The sequence below is a fragment of the Cupressus sempervirens genome, chromosome 11 (genome assembly GCF_028749045.1).
Source record: "Cupressus sempervirens isolate cs-2001-9-10 chromosome 11, ASM2874904v1, whole genome shotgun sequence".
Classification (NCBI taxonomy): Eukaryota; Viridiplantae; Streptophyta; class Pinopsida; order Cupressales; family Cupressaceae; genus Cupressus; species Cupressus sempervirens.
In genome coordinates, this window is record NC_143128.1 from 392,867,028 (window position 1) to 392,892,429 (window position 25,402).

The window sequence follows — 25,402 nt, forward strand, 5'->3', positions numbered from 1 at the left end:
ATGAGCTCTTATTTATTTATTAATCATTAAGTTGCATTATTATAATGATGTTTATATTATTATAATAATGACTTTAAGAGATATTCCTTAAAAGCATATTGGAAAGTTTCTAGTGTTGATTTCTTTTGGGAAACTTCCACAAGTTCTGAAGTGGATTTTTAAGGAAACTTTGGCCAATGAAAACTTATAAATGAGAGCTCATTTCTTTGGAAAAAACATGCTTGAATATATATTTTCTTTTATTGCCTTTGTGACTTTTTCCTGAGTTCTGAATTGTGAGCCCTTGTTGAAGTATAAGGGTCTTGTTTGAAAAGTTTTTGGCAATTGTGTTGGAGTATACAATTGACCAACATTCTCTTACTATATTCCTATGGCTAAGGGGAAGGATCTTGACAATTACCTTTCAAATTTTTGGCTGAAAGGTTCTGTGAAGTTACTGAGCATTGTTGTGAGTATTGCTTGCAATTTTTTGTTGTGGTATAAAAAATTACTCATTCTCCTACTGTTAAATAGTGTATCTTGGAGAATTGAATTTATTGTGGAAGCTAGATTGGGGAAGTGAATTCGATTGGGTCTTTATAACCTAAAGATTGTAGATTGTGATCGAATTAGATTGTGGAACTATCATAGATTACTGTTAGGGGATGCAGGAAATCAAATTGCATCAGAAAATCACTTTAGAGTTGGATGTCTACTCCCAAGGTTACTATGATTCATTGTCTAGGAAAGTTGTAGGTCAATTGGTGTTGCATTGGAGAGTTTTGGGGTGGTTGTGTGCTGTCTAGGCACACCCGTAACAGATAGTTGGGCATTTTCTACTAGCCATGGGCCATACTAGTGTTGTTGGCATGCATTTATGTGGGGTAATTTGCAGCCTACACATTGTTATTGAGTTGGCACGTGATAGATTACACCCGAGGGGCCGCTTTAAGCCATAGAGAGCTTTTACCAATCTGAGAACCTAATGGTCTTTACTAGAAACCTTAAAACAAGGAGGCTACATCATGTAGACCTCTTCATGGAGATCACCATTTAGGAAAGCACTCTTGACATTCATCTAATGGAGTTTCTAGCCAAACATTGCTGCCACGGCTAGGACTAATCTGATGGTGTTCATCTTTGTGGTAGGAGCAAAGGTCTCCTCATAATCAATGCCCTAACACTGAGAAAATCCCTTCACCACTAAACAAGCTTTGTACTTATCCAAAGTACTATCCAATTTGTATTTGATTTTGTAGACCCATTTGTAGCCAATGGGTTTCTTCCTTGGTGGAAGATCAGAAAGGACCCATGTGTTGTTCTTCAGCAGGCTCTGGTGTTCAAATGTCATGGGTTGTTCCCACTTTGGAACTCTTTTAGCCTTGAAATATGTTTGAGGTTCAAACACACTATGAATGTTGGCCATGAGAGAAAAGTTAACAGAATTTTTAGTTTTGCTCTTTTTTCAAGCAGTTCTCCCATTAATGAGCTCATCATCATGAAGATCAGCAAGTGTCTTAGACCACCACTTAGGCCAGATAGGAGAATGACCACCATTAGTACTAGGAGATGCTTGATCAATAGGATCCTCATAAGAAGAATTTGGATCAAACTCAGGTGAATCATCTACAAAGTGAGGTGATCCTGTAGGAGAAGTTGAAGGTGTCTATACATGTATTACTAGAATAACTAGAGCTACGAGAGCTATTGGAGCTCTCCCATTAGGTGGACCTAATGGAAGCCAAACTCCCAAATCATGAGCCATCATAGGCTGGTCTGATGAATCAAGAATAGGAGAAACAAGCATGAATGGTCCTTGCTGCTCATCAAAGACTACATCTCAACTATAGATGAGATGAGATGTCTCAACATCAATCAGGCAGTAGGCTTTGTGAAGACTGCTATATCCAGCAAGCATGAGTTTCTGACTCTTGGCATCCAACTTGGTGCATGATGCATCAGCGATCCAAAAAAAAAAAAAGGGAGCCAAAAACCTTTAGGTGACTGATTTTGGGCTTGCGACCTAACCAGGCATCTTTTAGAGTTTTACCTTTGATCGCCACTATGGGTGATTGATTCAACAAATAAACTATAGTGTTAACTGCTTCTGCCCAAAACTACTTTGGAACATGTCTTTGTGTGAGCATGGATCAAGCCATCTCAGTGATTATCTTGTTTTGATGTTCAATGTCTACACTATTCTGGTGTGGTGTGTGGGTGTGGTTAACTAGCGTTTGATGCCATGTATATCCAAGAAGCTGGAGAAAGCATTAGAACAAAATTCCCCCATTGTCTGATCTAAGAGTAATGATAGATTTCTCAAACTCTTTTTCAATTAAAGGTTTAAACTTTTGAAATATAGGAAATGTCTAATTTCTTTTTAAGGAAATACACCCACATTTTTCTACTAAAATCATCAACAAACAACATAAAATACGTGGACCCAAGAACAAAAAGAGTGACCATAGGGCCGCAAATATTGACATGAACAAGCTGAAGTACTTAAGAAGCTCACCATGAATCCCCACTAGTGAAAGGTGTGTGATGTTGCTTCCTAGCCTAGCATGCATCACAAACTCCAAGGTGTTGAGTTTGTTCTCTGGAAATCCAAGAACAAGCTCATCCTGAGAAAGCTATGAGAGATAATGCACATTTAGGTGCCCATATCATTGATGCCAAAGTGTGTTGATAGAAGATCACCGAGCAGCCATAACTAAGTCATGAGAATTACCAGAATCAGTAAGTCCAAAAAGACCATGATCTTCAAGACCCATTGCAATAGTAGACTTAGTCACTTGATCAGTGATGGTGCATTGATGTGAACTGAAGGTGACTGCCAAGTGTGGAGAATGTCACAGCAACTGACTGACTGAGAGTAGATTTAGTTCCATCCCTAGAATGTATTACACATAAAAGAATATGAGATTCCTCCCAACAGACTAAATCTGAATGTTGTCTTTACTGGCAACCATGTACTCTTCTTTGCCACCAAAAATAACAAAGTTTGAATAAGGTTGGTAGTCAGTAAACTAGTCTCTATGGTGAGTGAAAAGATGAGAGACACTTGAATCAATGTACGAGGTAGACAACTTCACATGATCTACAAGTCTTTTAGCCATGAAGGCATAAAAGGTAGATTCTGCCTACTTAGTGTGCTCTGCACTATTCACTTTGGGCTATGAACCTAATTGCTTAGAATATGCATCTAAGCATTTTTGACATTCAACCTTCATGTGTCCAAACTTGTGGCAATAGTTGCATTGAATGTTCTTCTTTCTAAAACCATCTGATGCTGGAGCAAAAAACTTCTACTGAGATGGTTGTTGAAACTTGCCTTTATCCTTCTAAAAGGATTTCACAACAAAGGCTTGCTCTATGGAGGTGGAATTCGAGCTACTACCGATTTGTTGTTTCCACCGATCTTGTTGAATCTATAGTGTTTAGAGATTAGTGAACTTCAAATCAACACTAGAAGATGTGATGTTGAGAGTCTCGATAAAATGTTCATATGATTTTGGTAAACTCCAAAGAGTGATAACCACAATATCCTCTTCCTCCATCTTGCGACTGATGGCAAGTAGTTGATCATAGATTTCCTAAATCTGATTCAAGTGTGCCTAAAGCCAGGTGCACTCATCCATGACAATAGAAAATAGAGTGTTTTTCAGAAAGAAGGCTTTGCTTTTGTCAGAAGTCTCATGAAGACCTTTGAGATGTGTCCAGATCTCGACAACTATCTTATTGGATGAAATCTGAGAAAGCTTATCATCAGCCACAGACACTAGTACATATGACTTCATTTTTTGACGAATATTGGTCGAAAACTTTTTAAATTCATGCTACAATTTCTACCAAGCATTGGTCAAAATTTTGACCAATGCTTGGTAGAAAATTGGTAGACATTGGTAATATGTTGGTCGAAACTTTCAGTATTCTTGGTATGGTTTCTACCAAGCATTGGTCAAAATCAATTTTTTTTTTGAGCCATTCTATAAAATAGTTCACATGCCTTGCCTATGATTTGACATTTTGCATGCATCCTGCACTCTCTCATCCTAATGATGGATTAAAGAGATTGATTTGAAATGATGATGCCAAAAAACACACACAATCAAATCCAAAACAAACTTGCATTACAAATGGATTGTGGAAATCTGATATTGTTAATTTTGCATGCATGCCGACCAGGACAATCACAACTTAAACATATATAAATCTATTTTATATATGTTTAAGTTGTGATTGTCCTGGTAGGCATGCATGCAAAATTAACAATATCAGATTTCCACAATCCATTTGTAATGCAAGTTCGTTTTGGATTTGATTGTGTGTATTTTTTAGCATCATCATTTCAGATCACTCTTTGTAATCCATCATCAGCTGAATAAGAGAGTGTAGGATGCATGCAAAATGTCAAATCATAGGTAAGGCATGTGAATTTTTTTATACAATGCCTCAAAGAAGCTAAGAATATTGAAATACTTACAAGGGTGTGAGGCACCTCATATTTGTTGATCGCACAATATGGTTTAAGAACTCCTCCTCACTGATTAACTTGCACCACAAACTAACAATCTTAACCTTTGTTGTGGGCTCCTATCCCCTATGTGAGTGCTAATGTAGAAGCACAAGCAGAAAAAATAAGTGAAAGCATGTTGAATAAGGTTTCTAATCTCAACCTAGTCAATGTTGTTTATTTAAGGGCTATGGACTAGGCAATTCTTCAATGTCTGGCAATTAAGGGTAGCATTACATCCTCTTTAACTGTTACGTGTACAACCCTAGGAGGAAATAGGTTGTTGGTTACTTCTTCTAGCCTAGAAGGATATGACTACAATAAAGACTAAGCTCAATCAAATATTCCCAAGTTCATAGTAGCTTCTACAATTTCAATTGATTAGCGTATGAATGCAGAAAATAACTGTTTACCAAATGTATGTACTAGTGGAGTCAATCTCAAGGACCAAAAGAAAACTATATATATAATACATTCCATTTGGACACATCACAACAACAAATATTTTGAGTTCATTCGAATGTCTTAAGTTTAGTGCAATAAGCTCAGCAAAATGATTTAATCAAGTTAAAGTGAAACCCTTAGATAGGTTGTCATTTGTCTTGTGTCGCAACAAGTTCAGACCAAAAAAGATATGAGGTGCTTCAAGATGGAGTAACTAGGAAATCATAAATGAAATTGGCATCCCTTAACACATGTCCTTTATTTTTACTGGTTTAATCTCATTTATAATGGTGAGTAGGTAATTTAGGAATTTTCTGATTTTGTTTTGATAAGAATTTTCTAATGTATTTTGCATATATAGTATATCACTTGAAATAGTCATAGATCACACCACATAAGCTACATGTTAACTAAATTATAAATAAGATGTTAACTTGTACAATTAAATGGGAAATTCAGCATAGGGGAGGTACTAATAGTTTCTTTCCATCTTTAATAGTTAATTATTTATCATTTATAAATTATTTCTAGTTATTTAATGTGCACAAGACACTTCAGTATGATAGCTCCGCTTGCATATAAGATAATTTTATGTTTGGCAAAATGATCAATGAACTATTCTTTAAACACCTATTTGAAGAATACATGTACAATAGAAGGTACACATTTTTGTTAATAATACAATGAATTATATCAAAGAAATGGGAATCTAATATAGATCCCTATCTTATTAAATATCATTTTGAAGAATACATCCATGGCACTAGGTGGAAAGATTTTTATTTGTAATGCAATCAATTATATCTATGAATAGATCAAGTCTTATTCGATGATGAATTTGAATGAAAGAGGAATGAGTATTGATTTCAGTTGTTGTCTTTATTATGCTGAGATTCAAGAGCCGTGCCCTCACCATAGAGATTCAAATGTGATAAAACAAGTGGTGGAGCTTGGCTGATCTGTACATCCGTCGAGAGCTCTTTTGATGAAGCAAACATTTCATATGACTTTTGTAGGCATGGAACCTCACATTTCACTGAGACATGCACCATAAATGCCATGAAGAATACAAGAAGCAATGTTCTCAGTTTAATATGCATCAGATTCCCCATTATTATCAACTCAAAGACAAAGCAAATATTCAATGTTACAACCAAATAATAATTTTGCAGGTGAACTAGATTGATATGAAAGCAAATGCAATCTTGTGATTCATTTATATAGGCACCCCCGTGTTTAATAAATATCGCTACAATGCTTCTTTTTCAATTAGGTGTTAAAAAAATTCATATGACATAGTGGAGTCGAAACAATTTATTGGCTCTTGTTTTATAAGAATATGAAGTGTTTTGAGATGGAGTAGCTATTGATGAGTTTTAAGCTAGATCTAATGTTTCAGGGGAAATAGGTAGATATCTATTAATATTTTTGTCAATATTTTGTACTTGGTTGATTGTAACTTACTGATTCTAGGTAGAAAAATTGGACGAAATGCATCAACTGGCCTTGTTGAGAAGTATTTGGTTAGAAAATATCTTATGATCAAGTGTTTTAGTTTCTCTGTATTCCTTAACTTTTGCAATGTCCTATCCAAACAACATTTGATACTTCACTTTGTTTAACAAAATACCCACCTGTCATTACATAGAACTTAAACATAGCTATGCTGCTACAAAATAGATTTAGATTGTGAAAAAAAAGAGGTAATAATTTTAAAATAAAATGAACTAAACATGCTGATGAATATTATAATGACACCAAGTTGAGGAGGCTACATTTACTATTAGTCTTAACATTATACACACTTATGTTTAAAAGTGGTATTAGTATTCATGAACTACAGAAAATTCTTCCCATCTAATTAAATTAATGTAATTCACTTTCATTATTTTATGTGCATACCAAAAAGCAATGCCTTGTATGGATTTTTAAATCATTAAATATTAAATGGTTTTATTTCTATATCCCAAAGTTGGCATCCCATTGGCATATAAATTAAATGCTTTGACATGAAAATATTAGATGCAAACTTGACCCCTTATATATTCTATAATCATCGAGATATTCAATTGAATTTAACTAATTAAATAACTCATAAACTCCATAAAATGGAAATATTAAACTAAAAATTGAGCTGCTCAATTTGTTGAGAAAATTGTTGATGCTCAAAGGAAATCATTTAGGACATATGGAATATGGGGAGAGTGGGACAATCCCTATTTGACACTTGCTCCAGAATATGAAGCTACACAAATTGAAATATATGGGTAAATGTTTTTGCAGGGCCATATTTATAGAGGCCAAAAACTGATTCATTGGAGTCCCTCATCTAGCATGGCTTTGGTTGAGGCTGAGTTGGAGAGAGTGGGACAATCCCTATCTAACACTTGCTCCAAAATATGAAGCTACACAAATTGAAGTATTTGGGTAAATGTTTTTTTAGGGCCACATTTATAGAGGCCATAAACTCATTCATTGGAGTCCCTAATTTGGCATGACTTTGGTTGAGGCTGAGTTGGAGTATCTAGAGTGACACATATCAAGAAATGTTTATGCTATTTTCAAAGTGGTCGGTTAATGTAGTAGACACAACTCCTATTTTTCTCAAAGGACTTCTACCCAATTTGGGTTTGGCTATCTAAACTATAACCCCATGGAGAATTTGTAGAAATGTTATTGTTGTAGTCAATGGTCTAGGTAAGAACAAAATCATCTGTAGATACTACTATAGAAGGTGTCAAAAAGCATGTTTTTGAAAGCAGCCAACATATTATTGTTGCAACAAATTTAGTTAGTACTCTACAATTGAAGTGGGGGGTTGAGCTTGATGTGTTGGGAATATTTTGTGGTTTAGATCTTGAACATTGTAGTTATATCCATCATTTAGAAAATAGGGAATGCCCTATTGTTGTCGGTGGAGATTACATAACGATGGAATCTAGAAAAGGGTTGGTTCATATTGCCCTAGGCCATAGCCAAGAAGATTTTTTGACTGGCATGAAATATAAGATTCTAGCACTGTCTCCTGTAGATGGTAATGACAAGTTTACTGAAGAAACTAGGCAATTTGCTAGTTTGGATGTCTTGGGTGATGGAAATGTGGCAATTGTTAAGAGCTTAGATGAACATTCATGTCTTATCATGGAAGAAGTGAAAAAATAATAAAGTGACTCTATTATTTGTCAACTATGAAATATAACATAAAGTTTCCTTATGAGAAATGAAGTCTTTTAAGTGAAACATGTAACTAATAAGCTACATGGTATTTGTTGTGAAGAATAAGCTCTAGCTCTAAAATGTTATAAAAGTGTTGATTCTAAGGGACCTTCCTACACATTTGTAAAGAAAACACTAAATGGACCTTCCTACATGTTACGTGGTGTGTGTTCAATGGGATGCATGTAAAATGACCTTCAAAAACACATTTACCTTCAAATGAGCACTAATCTTGACCTTCATAATATAAGAGAACGTCATTGCACACAATTCAAATCAGCTATCAATGTGCTAGTCAAACTAACAAATTGAAATTATAGAAGCAGAACTCAACAAAAACTTATGTTTAATCATGAATAACTAAAACCACCAATTATGAGTGCTGATCTAACCAGAACACATTTTACATTAGCTTACTTTTTTGGTCAAAAAACCAGCCTCAGATCAATCTGTGGGTTTTGGTGGATTATTAAAAACAACTGTTTTCTTCTATAAGTAACTATTTTCTTCATTTTCACATTAGTTTCTCTACTTATACTCTCCAAGAATGAAAAATTTCAAACTTTGAGAGCAACAGGTAGTATTGATTTTTTTTTCTATGTATTGCATTTGATGCTTGAACTCTATTATTTTTTCTATACAATAATTTTGGCATAAAAATAACTATTGCAGATTGTTTTTCTATGTTTTATAGTATTTTAGTAGAGTTTTAGTTGCTACATTGTCCTATATTTTTCCCACATTTAACTTGTGAAATTGAACTCCAATTAACTTAAAAGTTTTTCAAGTCAATATAATTCAATTAGCCCTTTACTTCTCGTTGTAAATGTTTAAAAAAATTTATTATGTTACTTGACATTGGTTTTTTTATCATTACTTGATAGTTTCTTCTCCATGTTAAACCTAAGTCCTTCCACATGATCAGAAAAAATAATAGGACTTGTTCAGGATACATGTGACCTAGACAATTTCTAGGTCAGCAGAAAACTCCCCACTTCCCTTATTTTGTTCCCCCCCCCCCACCCCCACTTAAATTGTCTTTATTGATTCACCTAGTGAAAGTATGTTAACCAAAATTTTATTTAGTCAATAATCACATTTAACTGGACTTATAAAACACCAATAAACCCTAGAGCTATCAAAGATGTAGCAAGACACATTTACAGACTTTTGAAAATCAATATCAGGCATAACACATATTTAAAGATTTCCATATATGCATGTTCCATATAATAAAGCATCCAATTACTACATAGAAGGCTCAAGTCCATAATGCCAAATGAACCATCACCATCATAAAATATTACCGTAACAGTCTAAAAGACCAAGGTTTTAGACATACCTCAATAGCGATCAAATATAACTAAATAGCCAAATTAATGTTGCCTTTCTCCTAGGTCAGAGACAACAAGAGTGTTGACATTAACTTTTCATGCACATATGGTCACTATATTTATATAGAAGCAAATTTGTTAACAGAAATGGAAAATAATTCTTGAGCCATCCAACTTGGTAGAGCATAAAATTATACCTTCCATGCATTGGCCATATTCCCAAAACACTCTGCAAATTGAGAATCAATTCTAATTGCCTCCTTCTTTTTGGCAATGCACATATCAAAATCATGCAGCTACCCAGATATTAAAATAAATAGATTCAGTAGCTGTACAAATAAAAAAAGCAGATGCAGCTTGGGCACTTGTATTTCACTATTTATAAGACAAATCATCAATAAGAAATGAGCATACCTGATAATATATTGCCCCAAGAAGCAAAAGAGTGTCTGTACATTAAGGGTTCTTCTCATAAACAACATTGGAATGTTCCAATGCCTGTGTGTAGCTGCCAGCTTTGTATTTTTGATGAGCAAGAGCCAACAAAATGTCTTCATCTACTATAGCAAATGTAGAGACTCAATTCTTTATTATTCTTGAAATGTACACACATGGCTAACAATAAAAATTAATTACAATGTAATTTCAAATTTATGGTTGATTACACTAGGACATTCTATCAGCAAAAGCAACAAACTTTCCTCCAAACCTTGGATATCTTTTACAAAAAAGTGGTAACAATAGTTAACACCAAATAAACAAAGAATTTGATCTGCTCTACTAAGAGAAAAAATTTCTTCTTGAATGACACCCACAACTGTAGCAAGTCACAATTGGAAATATTGCATAATAATAGAAGACATGAGAAATCATGAGTTTTGGAATTGGATTTGCACCTACTATGGTGGCTTCAACTTTTGTACAAGAACTTCAGTCAAACATAGACTATACCAAAATGAAAAAAAGGTGTCAAAAAGTTGACAATTGTATGTGCAAATTGAGTAAATTTCCACATCTATATCTATGGAAATTGGGTAAGTTATCAATTTATCACATTTAATTGTGTATTTTTGTGTAAATCAACAAACAATATTGGATACAAGCCCAATATGAATTTGTGGCATCTAAATCCAAGGTCAGTCCACAGTGCAAATCTCCCACAAACCTGAAAATATCTAAAGAAAGAATTGCCTTGTTAATTCAAAGTTATCAAAAGAATTAGCTCAATATTCTTTGCTATAATGCTTAATGTTTTGAAGTTTAGAGGCATGATATTTAATCAACATATTTCTTATTTGGATGCACATACACGCAACTTAAAAATTGCAAATGTGAACTTGCTTCAAGTATTGTTGCCCATCAAAGCCACCAAGAGCATAAAAGCTCCACCCAAAACTGCTCCTGCTAAAGCAAATCGCTGCCAAAGTAGAGATCCAGACAAACAAAACACAAAACATTTATATTAGCAATAAGTAAAAATAGATTTAGTAAATAGGAAAAAACTACAATCAAGGGCAAACAAAAATTAAAGTATATCATGATAGAATTATAGGGACCTTGCTCCTCTGTTTGACTGAAAGGGGTTAAATATTTTCTCAAAAAATCAAATTCAAGAAAGACAAAGGTGATATGCTTATTCAAAAGATGCTCTGAAGAATATAATTAATTTGATTACAAATTATAATTTGTATAATGTAAATTTAAAATCAACTTACGATTATTTATGCACCAGTTATGTTTCTGCATTCTGTTTAAACCTTAAAGTAAAAAAGAATCTCCTCTAGTAACTCAGAAAATTGGGTCACACATGCATGTGTGTGTGTGTGTTCTACAAATATTGTATCTAGAATAGATGTTTCTTTACTTATAACATGAAGTCAAATAAGATCAATTATTCATAAACCTAAGATTCCAAACTCTCAACACTAGTAAATTACTAAACATTTTAGAATACTTATCTCTAGAAATAGGTAATCAAAAAATAATATTGTTAAAGATATTGAGAAAAAATGTTATACTTGATAAAAATATATTGTACAATATTGTGTATAAACATTACATACCCTAATTTAATAAGATTTTTGAGAACATTATCTTTGGTTGGTAATTATTGGCTAGCACAAGGTCCAAAGAAAAAATCATGATGCAATCAGGAAGGAAAAAGAAACCCACCAAAGGTCCAAGTAAGATACCAAATGTTATACCATTAAACTTATCTGCATGATGAATCTGTAGTGACATCAACACAAATTTGTTATATTTCTTTTCTACCCAAATATATACATTTTGACTTATGAATGAACTGAAGATTTTAAAACAGCATGCACAAAACTAAACTGGCTATGAGAAGAGGGTTTATAACACAAACCTAATATGCCACTGCTACTTTTCAAAGGTATGGAATATCACCAAGTGTCCCAACAGGAAAACATCTATCAATAAGGCCGTTGTGGACTAGTATATAAGCAACCCCACTAATGGTAATTCCTATGCCCTGGAAAAAGTTTTCAAACACATTAAAACACTTCAGATGTAAACATAAGAATTAAGTAAATTTTCAAAAATGTCTTGTTCATCATTTATCCAGATGATGGAATATACAGTGACCTAAATCATTATTGCACCATTTTCCAAGATTGAATTCATAAAAATATAGAAGACAAGGTAACGAGCAGTCCATACAACACCAAAACAAAGACTTGGCACAAGGCCTATCCGTATGTTAGTAAGACATTGGTAGGGATGGAATTAAGGATGGTAAATATATTGTTCATTTCAAAAGGTCCATCTCTAGGCCTGAGATGAGACTGCAAAACCAAGTGAATGTTTTATTAGAATAGAGTAAGTAAACCTTTTTTTCTGTTACAGTAGAATTTTAGGGTTGAAGATCATTTTTTCATCCACTTGAGATTAAACTAAAATAGCATTAATTTCATACCTCGTGGATATTCTAGAGAGCACCATGCCAAAAATTTTGATGAATCCAGTGAGCCCAATGCTCCATTCCAACCTATATACACAAAAATGAACTTAGCAGAAATCATGTCAAAGCCAACCACTATCGTGGGAAGAGATTTTAGGATTCATATTTGATAGTCTTGTTGGAAAATGGGGTCATATTTGAATCAAAGGTTAAGTGGTGGAGTTCTTGTATTTGTATTCAATAAAAAATAAGATATATAGGACTAGGAATGACAAAACCGGTATTTGTTTGAAGCCTTGAAAGCATTTTGCCTAATTTTCCATATTTGGCCTAGTTGAGGGCTAGTGTCCCTAAAGCCTTAATTTGACTCAAGTTTGCTAAGAGCCCTAGAGAACCCTAGAGAGAGGGTAAGACCTTATTAGAAGTGGAATCCACTTGGAGAGACAGAGTTTAGCATTGGGTAAAGGTTGGTAACCTTGATTGGCATCTTGTAGTGGGTTGGGTGTTACTAGGCACATAAGAAGATTTTGGTGGATTAAGGCTGTAGACTCTACATCAATTGAGGTGAGATATGAGCACATATTTTGGGCACCTTACAAGTTACACTACCTCAACTTGGTGATGCAAGCAATTAGATTCCAAATAAAGTGGGCGAAAGAAATAGTGTGCATTATTCAAGCACATCATTCTTTTCTTTGGAGTGTTATGATTTCAAGATATGCAGATGATGAATTGATTAAGCTTTAGACCCTTCCAAATCAAAGTGGTAGAAAAGATGACTTATTGGGATAAGAAGATGAGAGGTAGATGGATTTGGGTTTTGCAATTCCTTGGTATGTTAGTTTGAGCCTCACTTGGTTTCAAGAATACTATAATATTCTCTACTTAACAAGGCCAACCACATGAAGGTGGAAGCTCATCTGGCCTCACCCCCCTCCCCCTAACATCAATCTAAATTACCCATTATCATATAATTACATACTTCATTCATCCATTTATGAATTATAACATTCAATCAATACAATCACATAACATTCATTAATATGATATAAACTTAATTAATACACAATACTAATCAAGACTTCATTAACACATAACAATATTCATTAACATAAAATAAAAATCAATATTAATATGCATCATTCATAGATAATTACTTAAAACAAAGTTCTTTCATTATCCAACAAGGTTTATCAAAGAGCATTTTTAAAACATCATTTCTTCTTTTTGTTTTTCTTAGCTCTCTTAAGACAAATGCTCATAGGAGCATCCATATATTCCTCATTCTCCTCATCTTCTAGCACGTGTAATGTCAAATTATGATGGCTCCTTCTCTTTGGAGGAGTAGGAGGCTACTACACTAAAGGGGGCTTTGTTGCAAGAACAAGTAAACAGGATAAATTGGCATACTCTTTTTTTTTTTTTTAACTGTTACAAGTATGTAATTAAGTACTAGTACAACATAACATGCATATTTCTTACCTGACAATGCCACATCATGCACATTAACATTTTGATCCGCCGCCATGTCAACATGTTGAACACTTGGAACATGCTCCACTCCTTCACCATGATGTTCAACATGCTTTGAAATATTCAAAAAAAGGATACACATCAAATTGCAATTGAAGATGTTAAATTGTATTCATAATTGCATAATTAATTTCCAATAGCAAATTAATACCTCCACCACTATAATGCACATCATGGCCTTCGTCACGAGTAGGTTCTGTTATAGGATATGAAGGCTGTAGTAAAATGTTATGCAGTCAATTTAGGTTCAAAACTAACACCAAAAAAGAATCTTCTCAACTATGCAATTTCATTTACTTTTCATCTAACCATTTACCTGTGAGATATCATTTGGTGCACTGGATTCTTGGGCAAGGCTTTCAAATTCTTCATGTAGGCATGCAACCACGACTTTATAGCCTTCCTTCAAGGCAATTTTTCTATCTTCATCTGTGAGCTCCACATTGAATTCTGTGCCCTGTATTTTTTTCTTAATATCATCAATTTTCTATGTATGGTTTCATTAAAAAAAATTGTTTGCAACATTATATAAAAAAATAAATATGAAATTTCATTGCTCCTACTTACAAGTCGAGACTGAAGATTCGTATAGCCACCAGAGCCAAGTTTGTGTTGGCCAACCTTTTTTAGTCTCACTTTTGTAGCCACAGATGTGTCCTGCAATCTATGAACAATTTCAAACATCTTAGATTAGATATTTACAGATATCACTAATTATTGCATGATTACAATGTAATTAATACTATCATGACATACCTTTTTTTGCCATGTGCTACTTTATTTACTCTATTTTCACATAGCCTTTTCTTCTTTGCATCTTTTATTATTTCATTCCACTCCATCTGTGGAATCATAGGAGGGCGGTTGTACTTTGGGTTCTCCTTAAGACCCCTTCTATATTGATCCCTCATAGTCTTCATATGCTTTGATGCTCTTTTTAGAAGTAGGCCAATGTCAAAAATGTTTTTTTCCAAATTTCTCCTCAAAAGATGTAATCAGCTGATTTTTTAATTCCACAACTTGTAAATTCCACCTTTAAAAAAAAATAGATTGTTAGATCAATAACTTTAATATAGTACAATAAATGGAAGAAAATAAAAATTATGTAGCAATGATATGAAACTACGTACCTTTTACGTATGGTGGGTCCAAATAGTCTCAATGTCATATAAAAAAGATAATCAAAGAAAACATTATTACCTAAAAAAACATAAAGGGATTATCAATCCAAAATGAGTAATGTAAAAGTAAACTAAATTTACACTTTAAATAATAAAAATTTTAAAGCACCTAGAAGCTTTTGTAATTTTAACGAAAACATAGTTTTCTTGTTCAGCAACAATGTCCCTACATATGAGCCAGTATTAATCACATAGACTGCTTCAGGAAATGGATCGGCTTCAGTAGTACTACTCTCTGTTGTCCTATCAACTAAAGGTCTATCTATTAGTGCATAAAATAGGACTACAATAAGATCTATTTGGCATAACTTTTATCACTAGTTACATCTGCTAATGAATTAGGAAAAACATTTACAGATCATACTATTCTTTTACTACCATTCCTCATGACGAGTTTGAAGATTTAAAATATTTTACTTCATTGACATCCAATGACCCTTAAAGTGGAATTGAATGACATGGTTTTGTAGCTAAAATGACATCTTAAAAGATAAAATGCATGGTTTTGTAGCTAAAACAACATGTGAAAAACACATTCTAACCAACATTTTACCTGCATTGACATTTTTGCCCCTAGCTTTTTGTGTCTAGAGTAATGTGAGTTAAACTTGAGAGTACTCGCCCAACAAAAAAAAAATTTAGAGTACTTGGAAACTTGGGGAATACTCGGAGAGTTTGCAAACTATTGTTTTAACAATAGAATACAGACAATTATTATAATCTTATTAAACAAATTTTAAAAAACCTAATTATTATCTTATGTGCTCTATGATGCAATTTTGCTAACATCTATGCAAACACTAATTTAACACCTCCCTAATGTGAACAATATAAGATACATCTCTACTCACCCCAATCAATAGTGGAATTAGCCGCACTAAATTTACTGTACTTCCATGCAAGGATAGGGACAAAGACATCTACCCATGGGTCCCAAGGATAGGGACTAATACATGTATCCAACGTCTCATTAGGTTTGGCTTGAGACACAAACACATGTATCCAACATGTCCTAAATAGGGACACACACATCTGCATGCAACTGATTAGGGACAAATGCATCCAGCCACAACTTATGTAGCTTTAGAGTCGAAGTCCTTGTTGCATATGTATCCAACATTATAGATCATTACTATTGACCATGAATGATATGAGGTGTTTGTTGCTACCACTTTGAAGTGATTGGTTTTAGTTTTTTTGTCACAAATAGTTTTGTTACTACCACAATTTCATAGCCCTATCACTAGTTACTAACAAGAGATAGTTGAATGCCTTCTTGTGCCTCTAATCTCTAATGAAATTGCTACTTAGCAAATATGGTTTTTGAGGCTCATTTTGTTAAAATTATAAGGGGGAAAAATGTCTCCCCCCACATGTTGGACATCACTTCCAAGTAATAATGCACCCAATTACAATTGAACCACTTTCTTAATGCAATTCTATATATTGATATTACACTTAATGTTATGAAAAACCCTTATGCTAAATAAAATAATATAGCCTAACCTTGACATACTTTGTTTTAGTCTAACTTAAATATAAGAAAATGAAATTTTTTACACAGATTAGTGGGCTTCAATTTCTCATTTCGATCAATACATTTGGAAACAAACACAGGATTTGTGTTTCCAACTTTACAGGAAACTATCCTATAAGAACTCTTATAAATATTGAGGTGTTTTAAGGTACTCAATACCTGCTAGTAACAACTTATACAAACACAGGGTTTGTGTTTTCTACTTTACAGGAAACTGTCCTGTAAGAACTCTTATAAATATTGAGGTGTTTTAATGTACTCAATACCCACCAGTAACAAATTATTAAACAAACCTAGTTATTATTTTACGCATCCTGTGATGCAATATTCATAACACCTAAGTGAACATCAATCCCCAGCAATTTCAAGCATAGAAGTTAAAAATAATATTTCTCTTTAAGGGAAATAGTGCTGAAAATTCCAAATGCAAATTCAACACATTAAATTTTTTTTTAGCTGCTTTTAATTTGTTTACAGTAATTTAATAGCTACTCCTGCTAGTTAGCTCATCAGAATTTGGGAAACTTTTGCAAGTTGTATCACTACATCCCCTCATCCCAAAATTTCAAATAAACATTGGTGAACTTATTTAGAAATAGTGTTGAATAAGTGCTAATATTTATTAAACACCCCTTTTGGCCCACTCAAACCAAACAAGCAAAAGGTTGGAATGTTTAATGAATCTTCTATTCTGTTTTGACATTTAATTTTTCCAATTAGTTAAGTAAAATTTGTAGGGTGATTAATATTTCCTGTCACTACTCATTCTCCTTGTGTTGACACACAATAATGCTATTACTTCTCAGCACATATATTATGGAAAAGCAAATTTACTTGAGTAGAAGTGGAGCAAACCTCATTATGTTGAAAATATGTTCCATTGAGTGGAAAGTTGCCTCACATTATTGTTCTGCAAGGAATTTGACATGTGACCAGCAAATGTAAGTTTCAAATGCCAAGTAACCTTTGAGGCAAACAAATTAGTGACCAATTTGTTAATTAAGTTTGAAATTAAAAAGTTATCCAAGTCTCAAGTTATCTGTTCATTTATAGTACTGTGAATTAAAGAAAGTTGTCATTACTAGTATTGTGAATTTAAAAGAGTTGACAATAGTGGAATAATTTAATCTATGAGGAGATCAGAGTAACTTGATGAATTAGCTTAAGTCTATGTTTTATTAGCATTCTAGGTGAGTGGAAGTTACAAGACCAACTAAATATGGATGTAGGCTGAACATGGGCTATCTAATGAGTATGTTGTTTGCAAATTCATTTTTATGGTGGCAATGATTCAAAATCACTGCTTTGTGGTTTTTACAAACTAAGTTTTTTCATATTAATACATAATTATGATTATTTATGATGTAATATGTGGCTTCTCTGAGTTTTATTATTCTATTAGAGTGGTCAGCATTGAGCTACAAATCATGGTAGCATAGCATGTAATTTCCTCTAGAAAGCCCTTGGTCCAGAGCTTTTATGTTAGTTGGTAGTTGAACTTTGGAATGATCAGTTATGTTGTGTTTTGATTTGCAATATTATAGTTGAATTGAATATTTTAGCATGAGTGGTCAGAGCAGTGATATAGGCAGAGCTAGAGTTGATAAAGATTGTGATTGATCATAGATTGGCATTGGTGGATGCATGCAGTATAACAATTCTAGATTGGATATTGGCATAGTTCAGTTTACACATATAGTAACATATAATGGTTTCATTTTTAACTTCTATTTTATGTGTGTGATAATAGTTTTTTCCATAAGCAAAGGACAACTGGTTCTGTGATGGTTTTGTTAGTAGAGTTTTGTGACAGATCATTGGACATGAGCCACTTACTATGGGGTTAAATACTTGTAATGTTAATCGACCTCATCAGGCGTACACTTTAACATTTACATAGAGTAATGAAGTGCCAATGACAGAGTGTGTGCACTGGCAATCCATTGCCAATTTATCTAATTGAGGCATCTGTTACTATTTACAAGTATACAATAGTCATGTAAAATAATGTTTTGCCTACTTTTGTACATGTAACAGTAGTAAAAGTATTATGAATTGTTCAATTAAACACATCTAGTAATTCACACAGGTCATGGAATATAGAATCTATCATTACAAGAACAATAGAAGGCAGTACACAAATGGGTGAATATAAATCATCGTTTTAATAGTGGGCATGAGCTTTCCACAGTTCAAATAGTATGTGCAAGAGTTTCATAGAAAAACTTGTATATGTATTTTGAATTGATTGTTTGGTTTGCAATCAGTAATCCATCATCAAGAAGGGAAAAGTTGATTCAAAAAGCATATACAATTTTCCCTAGAAACTATTTCACATAATTTGAGTTTTGTACCTCAAGCATGTCACTATAGGAGATAGCATATTTAGTATTTCATTTAATATGACTTTTCAACATTTTAAACAGTTGATTTACACTGCATCTAGAGTACTTGGGTTCTCGAGAAACATCCTTTAAGCATCACTATTTTCTCTAGTTTGTAACCAAAGTGCAGGGATAACACACAACTTATGGTGAATTTCATTATATCTCAATGTTTTTGAGTTTAGTTTCTTTTTTCAGCATCCAATACTAATATTGTTGGGAGGAAACTACTCTGGTAAGTATGTTTTTTTTTCTAGTAGATAGATTTGACTAATAACGTGCATGTGAAAGAAAGTAATTTAATATGTGTTGACATCCATACTATCAGGCAGTGGAAAGCATCAATGATCTATAGGCTTACAAAAGTTCAATAAGATTTTAAATGCATAAACAAAATCTTCCATTAAAGATACAATTGAAAAGCCAAAGAAGTATGTTTTGCATGCAAGGCTTAATAGGTTAGGTTTGCAAATCCCAATGTCTTAAATACAATTCGCCCCAGGCTCTTATCTATAGTTATACATAGCAATATAGACATAAGGCTGAAAATGATAGTGAAGAGGAATGCTTTGTTGGTGGTGGAACTAAAGTATTAATCACACAGACTGCTCCAGGAAATGGATCAGTCACATGTACCAAAGTACTAATCACCAGATTTTGTACTCTAGTACGTATGATAGGTACATGAGTACAAAATCCAACTAACAAAAAAAAAGCATGATTAGCACATTAAAAAATATAGAAAAACAATGTTTTACCAGTTGTAGTGGGCATAGAGATGGATGTTTGCATGGATCTTATTGCCAATAATGCACAAGGCAATACTAGACCACCGACCGAAGGAGGCGTTCGCACTTCATCATGAGCTAAAGAATACAATATTGTTAGCAAATATATTTGCAATGGATAAATATCAAATGGGATACTAACTAGAAGCGTCCACAAAAAAAAGGTAAGTGTTATAATTTTGATGAAAATAAACAAAGAAAGTGTTACTTACATGAAGCTTGTGCGCTACAAGCCTCACCATGTTCACCATGTGATGTCAGAACTGTCACATATTTCTATACAAGAACACATAAAAATAGAGATCATGATCCCTAAGATACTATAAAATATTAACATCTATTGAACTTCTATTATTGCTTTAGTCGAATTATTTCTTACCTTCAAAGATTGGACCCTACGATCCAATTCTTTTCTCAGTGCCTCTTTCTCCTTGCTTGTGTCACCCTCGATGATAATGTTAACAATTTCATCAATGTATCTTTGTTTGAGTTTTTGGGCCATGAACATAGGGTCAGCACTAAGGGTGATGTCATGTAGAAATGACACATGTATTTCAGATCACATTTGATCAGCTGTCATTCTAGCTTTTTCCTATCATTTGTGACATCAAATATCAATAAAATTTCATTAAAATAACTCCAAAGCCATAAAGAAAAAAACATAATAATACAACATTTGTTTCTATATTAACATTAAAAATTACAATAATTAATGTTTACCTCTACTGAAGATGTGTGGCATGGTGCATCCATGTCGCCCTGTGAAAAAGATTAGTAAGTCTTAGAAATCAGTAGCAAAATTAAAGTAATAGACTTACCAAAAAAAATATTAATAATAAAGTAGATTGTATATGTAAATCATTTCTCTTAAGTTAGTGAAAAATTTGGTGTAACTAATGTGTATATCTAAAAAAATATTTGACATGTTCTACTTAATGTTTATATCTGCACATATGGTTTGGAAAGAAAAATTTGGTCATACATGACCCCATCATACTTGACATTGATCCTACTTGAACATTTCATTGATCATCATGATCTTCATCCATGTCATCATCATCATCACCATCATCGTACTTGTCACTTTGATCATCGTCGTCACCACCACCATCTTCATCACCATCATCATCATCTTCATCACCATCATCATCATGACCATCATCACCATCATCATGATCATGATCATCATTATCACCATTATAGTCAGCATGGCCAAAATCATCACCATCTTCTTTTTCTTAATCATTGGGTAACTGTCATTCTTGATAATCATTTACTTCGTCTTGTGCTTCTTCAGTATCTTCTTCTTTCATCACATTATACTTTGCGGGCCTTCCTCTTGGGTCATGTCTAACAATAAATGACCAACCTAGTTTATGTGGAACACCAAAGTAAAACACTTGCTAGCATTGGCTTGGAAGAACATAGGGCTCATGTCCAACTTGCTCAAATGAACTTGTATTAATCATAGTAAATCCACTATCATGTTCAATAACAATCTTATAAAGATCATTTCAATTCAGCCGTAGCCTATACCATTTGACAAAAAATAGAACTATTTTGAATGAATTAAAGTCACACTCAAGTATATCATCCAAAATGCCATAGTATCAATTTTTAGATTGTTGAGGATGTATGTCAGTTTTAGATGAAATATTGGTGACCACGAAGACAACACTTAACCTCGAATCACACCTTTTTTTTCATTTTGTCTGACTTTTTTGTGTGAAATTTATAGCCATGGTAGTACATAGCTTTGTGGTGTTTGACCTACAATTATTTAAACATGTCAAGATTATTTGCATTGATTTGTGAGTTGATATTAAACTTATGTCTCATGATTAGTAATCTTATGCATACCTTTGTATCTCTTAAGCCATATACTAGATCAAGTACCATTGGCGTAACATTGGGACCTCCATTACGATGAGTTTCTTTAACCAATGATGCAACACCATCCCATGTTAATGAGCGACCATTTTCTTGAGACTGTTCAATCCATACCGTCATCCAATAAAGATTATTTGCAATATACAAATGTAGTGCATCCCACTCACAACCAACTATAAAGAAGACAATTACACTAGTTAGAAACAACTTATATATATTGATGATGGATAAGAATTATTAAACTACAAAAAAAAAAACTTATAATTACCTCTCACTCTCCTCAATCTACTTTTCCTCATTAGGTACTCCCATTCGAATTTGTCATTAGAGTTGGATCCCAAATGCAATCTACATGGATATTTGCTACAAACTTTGGAAGATATTCACTAATGTACACTATGTTCTGGTATACCATATATCCCTCTACCATAGAACCCTCAGGACATGCTCTTTGTCAAACCAAGCCTTTCATAAATTTCAAGTGTCTCTCAACCATCCACATTGACCTAGTTTGTATAGGTCCACACAATTCAATATCCTCAACTTGATGTATGAAGTAGTGTTCTTGAGCATTGAAAAAGGTTGAAGGTAAACACTTTTTCATTTCACACATAAGCTGTGGAATTTTTCTCTTCCAATAATTTATATCTTTTTTACCAATTTCTTTAGATGATAACCACCTAAAAGAGATTCAACACGCAAAAACACATAAACGAGATTTCAAATAAAATTGTACAATAGATTTCAGATAAAAAGCTACAAATCTAAGAAAAACACTTCTAACCTTATGTATCTTCCAAGATCATATATAACTTGTTTAATACTATTGTAAAATTGGTGTGGAAGGGATAGAGTAGGATGTACTAAAATCATTAAAAAATGATCATTTCAATATATTATTAAATAATGTAATAGGTAGTACATTCAATTTTATAAATATATTGTAAATAGAGAACATGACTTACCTTGACGAAGGTATGCCAATCATGTGTTTTCAACCCTAGCCCAAAATCACCTTTCTTTGATAGAAGAGTGCTTATATTTGCAGCAAATCTTGTTGGAAATTTTTCTTTTTTTATGACTTTTTTTAATGCATCACTTTGTTGCTCCGTTAATAACCAAGGAAGGGCACTTGTATTTATGCGGTCTCCATTGTTATTTGATTCAATGAAATCTTTTAGTGCATGATTGGATTCATTAATGTCAGTACTTGTTCTCTATTAGGCCTTCCATCCAACATTTTCCATAGTGTCTCTGTTACATTCTTTCCAATATGCATAGCATCAAACAAATGCACGATTGAGAGATCCTTGTAGTACGGTAACCTACTAAATTGAGTAGGATAACTTTTCATTCCTCTAGGAAGTTGGTCATTGATGCCTTAACGACCTTCACGAGCATCAATTACAACATTAGTAAATATAAGACATTAACAAAATAAAAATTTTAATTTTCAGATGACAAATTGGACACTACCTTGACGATTTAGTCGATCGTATTCCAACTTTCATAGATGAGGTGTCATTCTTCATGGCCTTGATGATGTCTCTTCTTTCCCATTGAAAAGATGTTTTTCAAAAATTTGATACCTATGGTTATTGTGGAGAAAGTGCCTAAACTCATCGAACACCTACTTTCCTAAACTTCTTGAATGATGAGATTTCATCTTCGGACCACAAACTAGACATGCAAATTTTTTCTTTGTCTAAAGACCTAAAAGATCATGTACAGTCAGATCATGTACAATTATCATGCATAACTTAAGAATACAATAGTAATGTGTAAGCACTATAACAAACCAAAAATATGTGATCTTAACAATATAACATACCACAAAAATGAGTTAGCCCAGGGGTATCATGTATTGTCCATACAAGCATTGGATGGAATTGAAATTGTCGATGTCCTATTGGTCTAGAGATGTCATACATAGTGACGCCATTCCATAACTTCAACAACTCATAATTTAGGGGCTCAATATACATATTCATATCTTTAACTGGGTACTTACCTAGTAATTAAATGAACATGAACATTGCATAATTAATATGACCATTTTCATGCACTATTTATAAATTAATTTAGATAACTATAAAATGAAAAAATACCTAGCACAATCATTGACAACATTATGTGCTCCCTCATTATGGACATCCAACGAGGAATGTTACTGTTAATAACAAAAATAGGCCACACTAAGTAAACAGATCTCATATCTCTGTATGGATTGACACCATTCGCTACCAATGAAATTTTTATACTACGAGGTTCTTCTTTAAAGTGTGACAATGTTTCTTCTATCTCTTTAAATGCAGAACCATTGATAGGCATTTTCATAATGTCATCTTGACTTCTATTGTGTGCATGGGAATCCATAAATTGTGCCAAGCTAGCACATCTGAATAATCGTTGAAGATGTGGAATAATGAGAATGTACCAAAGAACCTTGTGAGGCACCTTTTTTGTTATTTGATTTGACTGATATCTTCTAATATGACAATCAGGGCATTCTGTTGCAAATTCTTGTTGTTTATGATATAGAATGTGATCATTGGGACATGCATGTATTGTCTGATACTTCATTCCAACCTGATTCATAATGGTAGATAATTCTCGGTATGAACAAGGCAAAATGTTTGATGGTGGTATCAAAAACTCACCTATTAACCTACAACAACAACTATGCATTATTAATATAATGAATAGTAACTGTATGCTAACATTGAAGATGACAAAAATGGCATACCTTAGCATACGTGACATTGCTACATTGGATAAACCATTCATAACTTTTAAGTTCACTAACAACACTATAGTCGAGAGTAGAGTTGTTTGGGAGCCTTCGTATAAGGTCTTGTGTGTCTTCTCAAGTAAAGGTATATCAAGACCATCTTCATCATCATTATCAGATTTGCTAGTACCATCATTGTGAGCCTCTTCGTTACCTGCTCCGATACCATGTTCTTCAATCATGTCCTCTGGCACATTATCATCTTCTTCCATTAGAGTGTTATCCTCAGCTTGGATATTCACACCTCCATGTTCCTCTAGTAGGAAATCCACATGCAGCAATGGACGAAAATTGTGGCCCCCTTCAACGTGACCATGTTGCCTATAATGACTCTAGGCTGTTGTGATTAGAATTCTTCAATTCTTTAAGCCCTTACACTTTTTTCAAGGACAATAACATTTATCAGGTTTTCTTCGAAACTGAGACTACAATGCAGCCATTGGCTCACTATTTTGTTCTGGGTTCATATTATTAGACGTAGTCTTTCTTCATAGGAAAATATATCTGCAAATAAATTGGACATGTTGTAGTTAATTTTTATATCTGCACATATGGAAATTGTTGATTAATGTTTTCAAATTTAATTAAAATGATCCTATAATTTCTAGAAGGCCTAGGTGTTTGCAAAATGTGGAGTTATAGACAAAGTATCGTAATTATTTGCAAAATGCTTCAAAGAGATGTCACAAGGTGAAAGTTACTTAGGTGCTATCAGCAACATGCCTTGACTAATCCTGATAGTAATGACTAATGTGATTAATGCATCAACTAATGAGGATGACTAAAAGATCGAAACATATTAATGTATAGCAATGTTTTTCTTGAGAAAATATATGCTCTTCAGTAAGATATAAAAGGAAATATGAATTAGATGTGATCTATGTGT